Genomic DNA, 4,941 nt, shown 5'->3' with positions numbered 1-4,941 from the left:
CCACTAAAAAACACTCCCGGGTAACGTCAGCTTGGATTATCGCCACCGTATTAGAGGGGTCGTGAAAATCTATCGAAAGTGATTTGCTTAATCTCGTGTGTGTCATGGTTCATTTTGCCCGCGGGGTTGGTCGGGAAATTAATTACTCGGTCGCGCGATTCTTCCTCGAGTTCGCTGTGCAGAAAACGGTTTCCTTTTACCAACTTAAAGAGGTCTCTGCTCCGCTGTTTACACGAGTTACAAGTGCGTCACAGGCAATCGATGGAGCTAATCGTGAGCGTTTTACTTCGAAAGTGGCACAAATTACCATAGCCAAGAAGTGTGGCTGGCGTATAAACAAACGCAACGTGCGATACACGGTGTGGGTCGATTTTTTGCGATCGAACTTTGCTAACACTAGCAGCACCACCTCCTGTCGGAGGGCGGATTTGTTTGTGGTCCGATTTTATGGTGCCGCTGTGATTGCTTTCGCCTAGTCTAATAGTTGAAATCGGCAGCAATTGGCAACAATTCGAACGGTTTGTTGAACTTTGTTCCTCTCGAATCGCGGACCAATGGCCATTATGGTGCTGCGGCGGAGCAAATTGCTGCAACATACTATATTAGGTCGAATATTGTTTTTGTACATTTAGTCAAAAATACTCAATGTAATAAAGTCCAGCACAGTTCCTTCCAGGATTATAGCGAACGGGTACAAACATTTCTTCCACTCAGACTCCACGTAGAGATTTTCTGCGTAGTTCACTCGATACCTCTAAGAGTAGGACTCGATAAATACGTCCCATCTCTTGTTCAAAAATCAAAAAATGGTAATTTGTATTATGGGAAAACTTTATAATCTCTCTATAATGTGAAGTTTATAGCTTCATTTGTGTTTCTTTTGAATAACCACGAATAAGCTTTTGATATTCAACAAAGAGGGTAGCTTGCATCCGTAGTAATGAAATGTTTAAAATTCTTGAGGTCCTGAAGAGACTGTGTGAGTAAGTAATTTCGACAGACCTCGAAATTATTTAAAAATAAACAGCATTTGGATTTAATTCTTCAATTGTAGAGTAATTCTAGAAAGCTGCTCTTCAGAAACTTGTTAGTTGACCGACTTGTTAGCTATCGCTCTATGGTTATCCTACTAAATCCTGGTCCCAAAATGATCGGATCGCCGCAAAAGGGGTTGCCGTTGCGTAAAATGCGGCGAATAACCCCGCATCAATAGCGCCATCGACCAATTAGTGTTTTGGTCTGAGACGCAGTTACTTAAACCTCACAGTTTTAAACCCTGTGAGGTGTGTTTTTCAACTTTAACGGTTATGGTTATGAAATTGAGATGAGATTGTAAGTTTATGATAGTTGCGGTCGTTGATCATCATCATCGTAATCATTCATTCAACCTTTTCCGCAATCGATTACATGCAAACGAAAACCCAACCTAGCCCCAAAAAAGGGCCGCGGTTAATCTTATCATCTGTTGGGTTAGGGGTTCGCCGGTCCCAGAGGGCCGGGGACCGATAAATATTAAGAGGTAACGGAGGTTTTCTTTCTCCTCGCAAATCGGAAAGGTTGGTTCCACGATTCGTTTTCCGGTGCGACGTGAGCCGAAATCATAACGTTGCGAGGCACAACATTCAAATGTATTCGTAGCGGCATGGAACGGCATGTGTCAATCGTGGTTCAGCCATCGAGTGGTGACATTGGCAGCCACAACTCGTTCCCAGAGCGCCCGCCGCGTTGACAACCCGTTTCTCGAATGGTGACTCTGGTTGGTGGCGACGTGAGACGACGCCGTCCACACCCCAGCGGGAGGCCCGGTTCTCCACGAAAAGGGTGAACGACCCGTACAGAAGCGCCACCGTCGTCGCCGTGGAATGGGTGTTAAGTGTTTTTCGCACCTGATTTCTTGGAGGCTCTCGAAGAAATTCACTGGACTCGGAAATCTTCTAGTGCTGAGAGCCATTTCGGCTGTGGCGTGTTGGCATTTTTTGGGGCCACCGGTGATGTTTACGCTTTACCCACATACATAAATTAAACAAGTTTGTGAGAGGAATTTATTTAGATTTTACGCCGTACTATCACGGGTTGCGTCGCGGGAACGCACGTCCGAGGACGAGCCTGGCCACGGTTTGGCTTCGACTGTTTTCCGTGTTCTACGCTCTCTGGCGGTGGGAAACCGCACTATTAGCCTCTATCTATTAGCAGCCCACGGTTGTAACACTTTTAACAGTCGTAGTCGCTGCCACCCGGTGGGATCTCTGATGGGAGAGAGTTTAGTGCGGAATTTGTCGTGACAACTTCAGTTGCACAATGCAATTATTCGGTGGGCCCTCAAAAAAATTGGGAATCATTGTCTGTTTGTTGTGTAATGGTTTCGGTTTGAATCTCGATCCGGCCAAAATGGGGACACTGTATCCCGACCGAGTTGTTCTATGTTTTTAATAGCGGTTTTGCTTAGTAACCGGTAGCAATATGCCAATCACACATTCCCACACTCAACGACCGTCAGCAGCGAGTGGCAATGGGTTTTGCGTCAATTGACGGGCGTCTGCTGAACCATTTCTTCGCACTTTAGGTCGGCAAAATGCTTACATGGAAGCGGAAGTCAAATTATCCCACACGGTGCGTTCGGAGGATTCGGCGGTTCACTTCCTTCCATTTGGTCTTTCGCTCCCCACGCGCGTATCGTTTCCTCGTCGATGCACTCAGGTTGTTGGCTCTCTTATGCCGTTTATTGATTTTTAATGTGCCCGGGTCCGGTAGAAGTGGTCGAATTTATTAGCAGTGTTATTACACAAACTCAACCGAGAGTCGCTGGGGTGGAAAGTGTGCACTTTTTCTTAAATGCTGCGAAAACGAGAGCCAAACGGCGATGATTTCGAACCGCTCGCGCGCGTCACTCCGCAATTGCGTTATGATGCGTAACGATAGTTTTGTGGCTTAATAAATTGACCCGATTTACACCCCGGTGCAGTGCTGTTTTACGCAACGTTACGAAAGATACCCGGACGGGTAAAGAAGTGACCGGTGCTTCGTTATCTCCGTTGACACGGAATTACGTCTGGCGTGTGTATGCTTTTGGCATCGGCGGCCTAGGAGAAATGATAAAATCTTATCGATAGATTTTCATCAACCACACTGCGCAGTCAGTCGCCTCACACTTGCTCGAAACCGTGAGAGAACTCCTTTTATTTACTGACTACTAGTTGCTTCCGATCAGGGGTGGTTAGGGATACAAAATGGAAGCTACTGCTGCTTTCAAAAAGGAAACTGTTTTAAAGCAAAAATTATCCGTAATGGAACCGAAAGCAAACTGCTATGAAAATTGTTCCGATCAACGATCAATGATCTCCTGAAGATGAGCTGACAGTAATTTGCTTGTTCGTTTTCATCATGCGTTTGCTTCATATTGCTAGGTACTATAGCAACTAGAATATATTAACTTATTTATGAGTGGATAACGTAATTGTTTTTTTAAAGATTTTGATATTTAAAATTAAAACGTGCGACGAAGGACACACAAGAAAATGGTTGGTTGAGGTGGTTTCTCAGGTGGTTGGCAAAACCTTGAATTATTATAAATTAACCAACGAAGAACGTAAAACGCTCTTAAATATCAACGTTGAAAATAAGAAGGGCATTGCCAAAAGATTCGACAAAAGTAGGGCAACAGTCGTTGTGAAAATGAAATTCGTGGTCAACGTATCAAAGCTGGTTGGCTTAATAAATCCATCGTATCACCAGAACGTGATATGTACAGTGAGAAAACTACAAATTCTCTTGTATCCGTCAATTTTACAAGCCCCTTCTGTACAGCTCATCGCCATCACGTCATCTGACGTCGTTTATCACGCCATTATATTCAAATAATTTCCGAACCTATATTAACCAATTTGAACAAAAATAAATTGAGCATCGACATGCTTTGAAACCCTCCTTACTGTGGGAAAAGGTGCTTTGGGCCAATGATTTTTTGGCAAATCAACATTAGAAAGCGCATTATACAGGCATTATGGTCTAGGGATGTATTGTTTCCATGAAACTTGCAAGTCGGTGACTTTTCCTGGTCGTGTTGACTCGAACGCTTACTAAATCAGATGTAAGAATATGTTGTTCATGAAGGAATACTTCAATAAAAATTAATGATAACGAAATTATCGACCCCGCTGATAGAGCGGTCGGTAACACTTGTCACTTTCACGCAGCTGGCCAGGGTTCGGATTCCGAGACCGGTTGTCACGCAGCCAGCCGGCCATGGTTTCGATTCCCGATACCGACCGGCGTGACAGGGGGGTTGGCACGGGGCTATAACAACCCCGCCGTAAAAATGAACTGTTACAGAGAGAGCATCAGAGATATTAACATTGTCTCTGGTGCAGGTTAAGATCGCCGAGTGGTTGTAACGCCAAATAAGAAGAATGCAACTAATATTAACAAAAGCCACAAGTAGTCATGCAGTAGTACCTCGAGGATGATTGCATTATGGTTGTTTTAAAGGGCCAGACTATGTAGCTGCTACCAACAGCTATAGGTTACTAGAGAAGCGTTCGCGGGAATAGTGCTGTTACAGTGCTTCGTGTTTATTTATGAAAGAGCATCTATTATATAGACCCCAAACCACTTTAAAATGGGATCTTGAATCTTCTATTAAAAGTTGCTAATAACTTAATTGCACCTGCCCACGAAAAGTTTGAATAATTTCTTCTTCTGGCGTCAGAATTGTTTATCCGACTTATCAGAAATCCTGCCAAAAACGGGAAACTTTAAAAGAGCATGTATTATATTTATTGTTTTATAATTTAAAACATTTTTTCACTTTTTCGATTGAAGATTTCTAGATTTATTCTCGCTACTGACGAAGAAGAATCGTTCATCTTTATCTTAAAATACTAATTCTTCTCTCTTATTTCTTACTCTCATTGTAGGCCTAAAGAAGTTTCTTGCCCAATATCC

At 43.5% G+C, this 4,941-nt stretch overlaps 1 protein-coding gene across 1 annotated transcript in view; it reads left to right on the top strand.

The window, feature by feature from the left end:
* The window catches only part of LOC131206312 (uncharacterized), a 22,226-nt gene that overhangs the window by 11,392 nt on the left and 5,893 nt on the right, over positions 1–4,941 (top strand). The gene's annotated exons all lie outside the window — the stretch shown is intronic.

This window comes from Anopheles bellator, chromosome 1, assembly GCF_943735745.2.
Source record: "Anopheles bellator chromosome 1, idAnoBellAS_SP24_06.2, whole genome shotgun sequence".
NCBI lineage: Eukaryota > Metazoa > Arthropoda > Insecta > Diptera > Culicidae > Anopheles > Anopheles bellator.
Note: the sequence above shows the minus strand (reverse complement) of the source record. Positions and strands in the feature narration are given on the sequence as shown.